Below are 12,030 nucleotides of genomic sequence, written 5' to 3' on the forward strand. Positions count from 1 at the left end.
ATCTAATAAAGCCAGAGAAAAGCAATCCCCACCACCACCACCATATTGCCTTTCAATGGACTAATTCTGCCTCTACAATATTTTACCCAATAGCTATCAGGGTCTCTCCAATTTAACCAGAGAATTTATTCATATTTCTAAGGGGAGGAAAAGATCACATGAATGGATAGATAATGTGAAAGTATTCATTCCAATACTTCTACCTGTGGAGATTGCATCAGAAATTACCTGCCCTCAATGAAAATGTAAGCACACAGAATAAGGCTCTTCTTTAATGAATACTGGTACATACTATATACTCCATAAATAATTAATATTTTATTGAAAAAATAGAAACAAAATTTAGGAAAGTTAAGGTATCAAAGATGAAATGTAAGAAGTATCTGTAGTTTCTGTTCCTTTATCTCCAAAAACAAAAGAAAACAAAGGAATAGAGTCAAAACAAGAAATTGTCACATATATAATCATAGCCATATTGAGTACATCAAAGTGTCTGACAATTTCCTTTCATGCATATTAATAAGTGTGAGCTTCTTGAGGATAGGGACCAAGTCTTTCATCTTTTGAACCCTTGCCCTTTCCTCTTCACTGTCTGAAACATTGTAAAGGCTCAAAGAAATAATTGCTAAATTGAACTGATTATATTTAAGAGTAAGATGATAAAGACTTGCTTGCAACCTACTGAATTTCTTCCAGAGCTAGAAAAGAGAATATATATAATCTGTATCACTTTGGAGGACATTTACAAAGTGGAAAATTCAACAAAGTATATGGAAACATTCTCTAAAAATTCAGGCTAATCACAAACACAACTGGTTGCTTATTTGTTGCATTCTACAGGGGTATTATCTTGTAAGCATGATGGAAAGTATATATGCATCAGAGCAGACTTAGCTCCCCTAACTCCAGATGTCTTGTGGAGTGTGATATATCCTTTCTAAAAACACCTGAGACATGGAGCCTCCCTTGCTCTAGGAAAAGAGATTTTTTCAGAGAAAGAGCCAAGACACTGTTAGATATTCAGCCGTTCTTCCAACGAGAATGGAAACTGCATCCTGTTTTTATCTTTGTGGCACCATGCCCCAACTGGGGGATTCTAGATATGAGATATTCAATGGGGAGGCATTTTCTATGCTTCCTGCACTTTGAAACTACTGCTAGCTCTTGATCTTACATCTGCAAACTCTTTCCCAAATCCATATAAACCTACTAGGTGACTATATTAAAATATGTGGCCATAGGAGTCATGTAGTCCCCTGACTGTTCATCATGAAGTTATTTATGAACATCATTAAGTTATTTATGAAACTAAAGAGAATATTTGTGTCTACACTGAAACAACTGAGAAGAAATAGTGGTGGCATTTCTTGATATTTATTTTATTTGTCAGGTTTATTGAAGTATAGAAAGTATATCAGGGGCGCCTGGGTGGCTCAGTTGGTTAAGCGACTGCCTTCGGCTCAGGTCATGATCCTGGAGTCCCTGGATCGAGTCCCGCATCGGGCTCCCTGCTCGGCAGGGAGCCTGCTTCTCCCTCTGACCCTCCCCCCTCTCATGTGCTCTCTCTCTCTCTCTCATTCTGTCTCAAATAAATAAAGTCTTTAAAAAAAAAAAAAAAAGAAAGTATATCAAAGTGTCTGAACTCTTTCTATAATACATACGAATAAGCTGTGAGCTTTTTGAGGATAAAGATGAGGTAAATGCACCCTTTGTTAGTATAAAATTCCGTAGGTTTTGACAAATGTATATAGTTGTATAACTGCCACCACCAGAATCCAAATATAGAATATTTTAATCACCTCAAAAATTTCCCTCATGGCCCTATGCAATCGACCCCTTAGCCCCATCCCTAGTATCTGGCAACCAACTATCTGGTTAAAGTCCCTGTAGTTCTGCCTTGTTCAGAATGTTATGTAAATGGACACATAGTATATGTAGCATTTTGTATCTGATTTCTTTTATCTAACACAGTGCTTTTAAGATTCACTCACATTACTGCATGTAACAATAGTTTGTTCCTTTTTATTGCTGAGTATATTCCATTGTATGGATATACATTTTCTCCCCACTCACCAGTTAATGAACATTTGAGTAGTTTTTAGTTTGGGACTATTAAAAAGAAAGCTTCTATACACATTCTTTACAGGTCTTTGTGTGCAAATCAGTTGTTTTTTTTTTCTCGGTTCTTTTTTTTTTTGCCTGGATTTCTGGCTCATTGCGAGTATATGCTCAACTGTAAAAGAAACTGTCAGTTTTCTAAAGGCCCTGCACCATTCTGTGTCCCTACCAGGGATGTATAAGAGTTCCATTTGCTTTGCATAGTCACCACCAATTGGCATTGTCAGTCTTTTAAATTTCAACAATTCTTATAGGTGTTCAATAAAATCACATAATGATTTTATTAATTTCTATTTCCCTAATGACCAATAACGTTGAAACATCTTTTTTTATGTTTGTCATTCATATCTCTTTGATGAAGTACTGTTCAAACACCCACTTTTAAATGGGTTATCTCCTTGACTTAGAGTTCTTTATTCTAAACATGAGTCTTTATCAAATAGGAACTTTGCAAAGTTTTCTACCATTCTGTCTTGCTTTTACATTTTATTAATAATTTCTTTTGAAGAAGAGAGGGTTTAAATTTTAATGAAGTTCAATGTATCAATTTTTCTTTTATGGTTTGACCTTTTGGGAACCAGCCATGAAATCTTTACCTAATTCATGCTCACAAAGATTTCTCTCCTGTTTTCTTCTTAAGTGTATCTTGTAAATTTAGGTCCATTATCTATATCAAGTTAACTTTTTTTTTTTTTGGTGCAAGATTTATTTCTCACATGGATGCCCAATTGTCCCTGAACCACTGAAAATATACTCCTTTCCCCATTGAGTTACCTTGCTCCTTTGTTGAGAATTAATTGACCCAAGATGTTTAGGTTTATTTAAGGACCTCTACTCTATTCCATTGACTTATGCTTATTTGTAAACCATACCACACTTTTTTGATTATGTAGCTTTACAGTAAGTCCCAAAATCAAGTAGTGTGTGTTTTCCAAATTTGGTCTTTATTACAAAATTATTTTGGCTATTTGTGTTTCTTGTTATTTATATACATTTTGAAATTAGCTTATCTATTTTTTTAAAGGCTGTGCTGAAATTTTTATTGGACTTGCACTGAATCTATAGATCAATTTGATAAGAATGAACATCTTAAAGATATTCAGCTTTTAGATCCATAACCATGGTGTATCTCTCCATGTATGCCTTAATTTTGTAATTTTCAACATACAAGTCTTGCAACTATTTGGTTAGATTTATCCCTACAAAGTTCAAAGTTTTTAAAGTTCTTTTACAAGATATTTTTAAATTTCAAATTGCAAGTTTGTTATCATTATATAAAATACAATTGATTTTTTAGATTGGATTTGTATCCTACTACATTGCTAATTTCATGCATTAGTTCGCAAAGAATTTACAATTCTGTGTAGACAATTATGTCATCTTTAAACACTGATGGTTTTATTTTTTCCTTTCTAAATCTATGTGCCTTTTGTATGTGTTTATTTATGCCTTATTACTTATTAGACTTTGCCTAGCTCTCCAATGTTGAAAAAGGGCGATGAGAACAATCTTATCTTCTTCCCAATCTTGGAGGGAAAACAATTTCCTCAACCAGCATCAAGTACATTACCTATAGGTTTTTTGTAGGCACACTATCAGATTCAAGACTCTCCTCTTGCTCAGAGTTTCTTCATGAATATATCTTGACTCTTGTCAAATGATTTTTCTTTCTCTATTGAGATGATATGCTCTTTATTTTTTAGTCTAATGAGGTGGCAAATTGCATTAACTGATTTTAAAATGCTGAACCAACTTTATATTCCTGAGGCAACCCCCACTTGGTCATGATTTATTATTTATTTCACATATTGCTAAATTTGATTTAAAAACATTTTGTTAAGAATTTTTGTGACTATAATAATAGGAAATATTGGTCTTTTTTCTTGTATTATCTTTGCTTTTGGTATGAGTTGGGAAGTATTCTCTATTTTTCTATTTTATGGAAGAGTTTACATAGAATAGGTATTAGTACTTAATTATTTCATAGAATCCGATAGGGAAACAATCTTGGATCAAAAAGATTCTTTGAGGGGCACCTGGGTGGCTCCATTGTTAAGCGCCTGCCTTCGGCTCGGGTCATGATCCCGGGGTCCTGGGATCGAGCCCCGCATCGGGCTCCCTGCTCAGCAGGAAGCCTGCTTCTCCCTCTCCCACTCCCCCTGCTTGTGTTCCCTCTCTCGCTGTCTCTCTCTCTGTCAAATAAATAAATATAATCTTTAAAAAAAAAAAAAAAAGATTCTTTGAGGGGCGCCTGGGTGGTTCAGTCAGTTAAGCGTCTGACTTCTGCTCAGGTCATGATCTCAGGGTCCTGGGATCAAGCCCCATGTTGGCTCCCCACTCAGCACTCAGCAGAAAGTCTGCTAGTCCCTCTGCCCTTCCGTCCTCACCCCCCCAACCCCCTTGTGTTCACACTCGCATTCTTTCTCTCTCAAATAAAGTATTTTAAAAAAAAAAGATTCTTTGAAGGGGGGCAGGAGTTATCTACAATTTAATTTATTTAATAGAAATAGTTCAAGTTATGGGTTTCTTCTTGAATGAGCTTTGATAGTCTGTGTCATTCAAGGGATTTATCCATTTCATCTACTTTGTGAATTTATGAACATTATGTTGCTTATAATATTTCTTATTATTCTTTTGTGTCTGTCAGATCAGTAGTGATTTCCCTCTTTCATTCATGACATTGGTAATTTGTGACCTCTTTGTGTTTTCTTGATCTATCTGGTTAGTTTCATCAAACTCCCTGATATCTAATTTATTCTATTTTTAAATTCATGCCTCAAATGCAAACCACATGCCTACTTACAGAATTATCATAATCTTTCTTATATGATTTTTTATCCATGTATCTTCTCCAATAGAATGAGAGCTCCCTGAATGCAAAAATTATGTTTAGAATAGCGCCTGCTATGTAGTTAATGCTCCCTAAGAGACAAGATTCTTTTTTGCATACCTTATATTCTTGAAATACCTTGTGATTATTCCCCAAACAATATTTTAAAATTCTAGGAGGTTCTTTTGACTAAGAGCATCATCATCAACTGACACATTTAGTTTTAAAATGTGCATATCATCTTCAAATTTTCTTCTTCCTTAGAGCTTAAGTATTCTATTTTTATCAATGCTGAGTTCTTTTATTGACAGGAACTCTCCTGAGGTGGTGAAACCTTCAATGAGCCTCCCATTCTATAGATATCCTAGTCTAGTCATACAGAGACCATGGCCTGTCCTGACCTTATCAATGGGGCACCCATGTTCTACAAGTTAGTTTAGATAAAGTAGTCTAGAATAGGTCATTATCCCTAGAACCTGTGTTACCATACATAGGAAAAGAAACTTTACAGATGTCATTAAGATTAAGGACACTAAGGGAGATTATCCTAGATTATCTGTATATCAATATAATCATATGGATCCTTAAAAGTAGATAAGAGGAGGGTAGAAAAGTGATTAAGAGTACAGCAATCTAGTACTCCTAGACCAATAATGAAGCAACAGAAAGAGAAGCTAAGGAATCAGTCCCATTGAGGAATTTGAGAAACAAGACAGAGGATAATAGGGGAAGGGAGGAAAAAAATGAAACAATGAAACCTGGAGAGGGAGACAAACCATAAGAGACTCTTAATCTTAGGAAACAAATTGAAGGTTGCTGGAGTGGGGGGGTGGGAGGGATGGGGTGGCTGGGTGATGGACATTGGGGAGGGTATGCGCTATGGTGAGCACTGTGAATTGTGTAAGACTGATGAATCACAGAAACAAATAATATATATTAATAAAAAAAGAATATTAAAAGAAAAAGGAATCAGTCCCACTTATAACTGCACCAAAAATAATAAGATACTCAGGAATAAACCTAACCAAAGAGGTGAAAAACCTGTACTCTGAAAACTATAAAACACTGATGAAAGAAACTGAAGATGACACAAACAAATGGAAAGATAGTCCATGCTCATGGGTTGGAAGAATATGTTAAAATGTCTATAATAGGGCCCCTGGGTGGCTCAGTCATTAAGCGTCTGCCTTGGGCTCAGGTCATGATCTCAGGGTCCTGGGATCAAGTCCCATATCGGGCTCCCTGCTCGGCAGGAAGCCTGCTTCTCCCTCTCCCACTCCCCCTGCTGTGTTCCCTCTCTTGCTGTGTCTCTCTCTGTCAAATAAATAAAATCTTAAAAAAAAAAAATGTCTATAATACCCAAAGCAATCTATACATTTAATACAATCCCTATCAAAGTACCACCAGCATTTTCACAGAGCTAGAACAAACAATCCTAAAATTTGTATGAAACCACAAAAGACCCCAAATAGCCAAAGTAACCTTGAAAAAGAAAAGCAAAGCTGGAGGCATCACAATTCTGGACTTCAAGTTGTATCACAAAGCTATAGTGATCAAAACAGTATGGTATTGGCACAAAAAAAGATCAATGGAACAGAATAGAAAACCCAGAAATGGACCCTCAACTCTATGGTCAACTAATCTTTGACAAAGCAGGAAAAAATATCCAATGGAAAAAGAGAGTCTCTTCAACAAATGGTGTTGGGAAAACCGAACAGAAACATGCAAAAGAAAGAAACTGGTCCACTTTCTTACACCATACACAAAAATAAACTCAAAATGGATTAACGACCTAAATGTGAGACCTGAAACCATAAAAATCCTAGAAGAGAACAAAGGCAGTAACTTCTTTGACATTGGCCATAACAACTTCTTTCTAGATATGTCTCCCAAGGCAAGGGAAACAAAAGCAAAAACAAACAATTGGAACTATATCAAAATAAAAAGCTTCTGCATAGCAAAGGAAAAAATCAACAAAACTAAAAGGCAACTTACAGAATGGGAAAAGATATTTGCAAATGACGTATCTGATAAAAGGTTAGTATCCAAAATATATAAAGAATTTATAAAACTCAACACCCCAAAAATGAAGAATCCCATTAAAAGTGTGCGTAAGACATGAAAAGACATTTTCCCAAAGACATACAGACGGCCAACAGAAAAGGTGCTCAACATCACTCATCATTAGGGAATGCAAATCAAAACTACAAAGAGATATCACCTCCTACCTCTCAGAAGGGCTTAAATTAACTAGACAAGAAACAACAGTGTTGGTGAAGATACGGATAAAGAGGAACCCTCCTGCCCTGTTGGTGGGAATACAAACTGGTATGGCCACTCTGGAAAACAGTATGGAGGCTCCTCAAAAAGTTGAAAATAGAACTACCCTATGATCTAGCAACTGCACTACTAGGTATTTACCCAAAGAATACAAAAATACTAATTCAAAGGGATACATGCACCCTGATACTTATATGAACATTATCTGCAATAGCCAAAGTATAGAAAAAGCTCAAGTAACCATCGATAGATGAACAGATAAACAAGTTGTGGGGTGTGTGTGTGTGTGTGTGTGTGTGTGTAACGGAATATTACTCAGACATAAAAAAGAATGAAATCTTGTTATTTACAATGATGTGGATAGAGCTAGAGAATATTATGCCAAGCAAAAGAAGTCAGTCAGAGAAAGACAAATACCATATGATTTCACTCATGTGGAATTTAAGAAACAAATGAGCAAAGGGGGAAGAAAAAGGAGAGAGAGGTAAACCAAGAAACAGACTCTTAACTATAGAGAACAAACATGGTTACCAGAAGGGAGGTGAGTGGGGGGAATGGGTCAAATAGGGGATGGATATTAAGGAACGTACTTGTTTCGAGGAGCACTGGGTGTTGTATGGAAGTACTGAATCACTGCATTGTACACCTGAAACTAATATGGCACTGTATGTTAACTAACTGGAATTGAAATAAAAACTTAAAAAAAAAAAAAACAGTACTGCAATGTGAGAAGGACCTCAACCTGCTATTGCTGGCTTTGAAAGTAAAAGAAACAAACCAAGAGACAAAGAATGTGGTGAAGAAGCTGGGAATGGCCCTCAGTTTACAGCCAGCAAAAAAGACCTCAATCCTACAAGCACAGGAATTGAATTCTGGCAACATAAAGGAACAAAGCTTTGCTCAGACCTTGATTTTTAGCCCAGTGAAACCTGCTGGATTTCTGACCTACAGTACTGAAAGATAATAAATTTGTGGTAAGCTGCTAAATGTGCAGTAATTTGTTATAGAGGCAAGAGAAAACAAATATGCCCAACAAAGAGGGACTGAGGACCTATTAAGTAATAGCATCCTATATATGCATTAAATATTCACAAAGTATTAATTAAGATTTTTTTCTAAACCACAAATGGATGTCATTTCCAAGGCCAAGATAAAGTAGCAGGAATCAAATATACTCCCACTTATAACAAGCAAAAAAAACAAATATTAATTAATTAATTAATTTTTAATGACTTTTCCATACACAGGACACTAAGTAACAAAAGATAATGATGTCTGAGAGATGGAAAGTAAATGAGATGAATCCTATGTTTGATTGTCTCAGTTTACTATGATAGGAGTTTCTAGGCCGTGAAACAAGAATGAAAAATGCAAGCAAACTCCTCCAGTTGAGAATCTGGGGAGAATGTGGAGCTAGTGTTCACAAGACTGAATATCAGGGCGGAGAAAGTTTCGCACAGAAAGAACCCCAGAGATCTACAATGAGTCTTCTGATCAGGGCATGTATGTAAGGAAGCTACCCAAGGTTGGGGAGAAAACCATCTAACAGAATTGAAGGGAATAGTGTTGGGCATTCACACACTGTAAGGAAGAGTGCCTGTTCCCATAAGAAAGAATGAAACAACTTATAATTCAAGGGTCATTGGGTAAAATACTCAGAAGCATCTTTACTCATTGATGGAGATAATTACCCCACACTGAGCCTGCTCTGGGCCCCCCAAACAAATCATAAAAGAACTAAAGAAATAAAACTGTTTCCATGACACTAAATTGTGTCCCAAGAGAAAATTCAAGACTGTTTAGAGAAATAAAGAATATCCAACAACAAGGTGAAATTCAAAATTGCTGACATCTAAACAAAATTATACCAAGCATACAAAGAAACAGAAAAACATGACCCATAATGAAGAGAATAATCTATCCATTGAAACCAACCCAGAATTAAAATAGATGTTAAAATTAGCAGATTGAGATACTGAAAATTATTATAACTGCATTCTATATGTTTAAAAAGTTAGCTAGAGAATCAGAGGGTATTACAAGAACACAAAATTTCTAGTGATGATAATATAATGTCTGACACGAAAAATACACTAGATGGGATTAATAGTAGATTAGACCTTGCAGAATTTTAGTGAACTTGATGACATGGTAATGAAAACTACCCAAAATGAAACATAGAAAAGAACAAAGTCCAAAAAGTGAAAAGAGCATCAGTAAGCTGCAGAACAACTTTAAGTAGCTGGGTATTTGTATAATTAGAGTGCCCAAGGGAGAGAAAGGGACAAAAAAAAGTATTTAAAGAAATAATGGCTAAAAAATTTCCAAATTAAGTGAAAACTATAAACTCTTAGGTCCAAGAAGCTCAACAACCTTAAACATAAGAAATGAAGGGTGCCTGTGTGGCCCAATTGGTTAAGCGACTGCCTTGGGCTCAGGTCATGATTCCGGAATCCTGGGATCGAGTCCCACATCGGGCTGCCGGCTCAGCAGGGAGCCTGCTTCTCCCTCTGGCCCTCTCCCCTCTCATGCTGTTTCTCTCTCTCTCTCTCTCTCTCTCTCAAATAAATAAATAAATAAAATCTTTAAAAAAAAAAAAGGAATGAAGAAAACCACACCAAGGTACATAATACCAAATTCTCAAAACCAGTGATAATGCAAAAATCATAAAAGCAACCAGAGAAAATAAAAAGACACAATATGTACAAGGGAACAAAGATAAAGTAACAGCATATTACTCACTGGAAACAACGCAAGCAGGAAAAAAAGTAAAACAAAATTTTAAAGTACTAAAAGAAAAATACTTTCAAAATAAAACTCATACTTAGAGATGAAGCAAATATATTTTCAGACTTATAGAAGCCAAAAGAATTCATCACCACTAAACCCATACTATAAGAAATACTAGGGGCGCCTGGGTGGCTCAGTCGTTAAGCGTCTGCCTTCGGCTCAGGTCATGATCCCAGGGTCCTGGGATCGAGCCCCGCATCGGGCTCCCTGCTCCGCGGGAAGCCTGCTTCTCCCTCTCCCACTCCCCCTGCTTGTGTTCCCTCTCTCACTGTGTCTCTCTCTGTCAAATAAATAAATAAAATCTTTAAAAAAAAAAAAAGAAATACTAAAGGAAGTCTTCAAGCAGAAAAAAAAGATACCAGATAGAAATACAGATTTACACAAATAAAGAGTACAGAAATTGTCATTACATGAGTAAATATTAAGATTTGTTTTCTTATTATTTAAAATCTCTTAAAGACAATTTACTTTAAATTAAAATAATAAAGCATTATGGGATTTCTATGATATATATGAATAAAATATATAAAAACAAGGCCAGAGAGGAAAAAGTGAAAGTATACTATTGTAAGCTTCTTAAACAATAGATAAAGTGATATAATATTACTTGCAGCAGACTCTGACAGGTACAAGATGTATACTAGAGAATCTAAAGCAACGATTAAAATAAGAAAATAAATAGTTTTAATTAACCAACAAAGGAGATTAAATTATAAAAATATTCAATTAAGAGAAGCAGAGAAAAAGATCAAAAAACAAGGAACAGATGCACAAATAAGAACACAAACAGCAAGATGATAAACTTAACCCCAACTTTTCATTAATCATATAAAAGGTAAGTGGTTGGAACACCTCAACTAAAAGGCAGATATTGTCGGATTGGATATAAAAACAATATGCTTCCTAAAAGAAAGCCACTTGATGAAAGTTGTCAAGAGAGTAAATCTTAAAAGTTAATTTTGTATGAGAACAAATGGTAACTAGATTTACTGTGGTGATCACTCATGATAATACAAATATTGAATCATTATGCTATACACCTGAAATCAATGTTATATGTACATTACACCTCAATAAAAAATTTTTAAAGAGTAGAAACCAAGTTTGTTGCCATATTAATCATTAATAAATACAAATAGGAAAAAATATGAATGGAAAAAAGAAATCCATTTGAAATAAAAAGACACAAATAGGATAAAATTAAAAGGATGGAAAAGATACCATGCAAATATTGCTCAAAACAAAGTGAGAATGGCTGTATATTATTATCAGATAAAGTAAGTATCAGGACAGAGAATATCACCATATAATTAAGGATAAAGAACTTCATTTTATAATAATAAAAAGGTCAATTAATCGAGGAGACATAATCCTAAATATTTATATACCTAAAAACAGTTTCAAAATACATGAACCAAAATTAGTGGAACTGCCTGGAAAAATAAACAAGTCCACAAATACAATCAGAGATGTCTATGCCCAGTTCTCAATAATTGCCAGAAGAAATAAACAGAAAATTGGTGAGAATACAGTAGACTTGAATGATGCTATTAATCAGCAGGAACAGCTGGTTCATTATCAAAATTCACATTCTTTGCAAGTGCATTTGGATTTTACCAATTAGACCATATTCCGGGACATAAGATAACTCTCAAAATTTTAAAGTATTTATATCATACAACCTATGATCTCTGCCTGCAATGGAATTAAATTAGCAATCATGAGTAGAAAACAACCTGGAAAATCCCCAAATATTTGGAAATGGAAATAATATGCTTCTAAATAACTCATTGGTCAAAGAACACTTCAAGGAAATCTGAAAGTATTTTAAACCAAATCAAAATGACATCATAATATACCAGAATTTGTAGGACATCACCAAAGCAATACTTACAGGATAAATTTGTAGCACTACATGCCAAAATTAGAAAACAAGAAATGTCTCAAATAAATAACCTCAGATAATACCTTAAAAATCTAGAAAATGAGGGGCGCCTGGGTGGCTCAGTCAG

This window comes from Phoca vitulina, unplaced genomic scaffold (genome assembly GCF_004348235.1).
Source record: "Phoca vitulina isolate PV1807 unplaced genomic scaffold, GSC_HSeal_1.0 scaffold75, whole genome shotgun sequence".
In the NCBI taxonomy this organism is placed as follows: domain Eukaryota; kingdom Metazoa; phylum Chordata; class Mammalia; order Carnivora; family Phocidae; genus Phoca; species Phoca vitulina.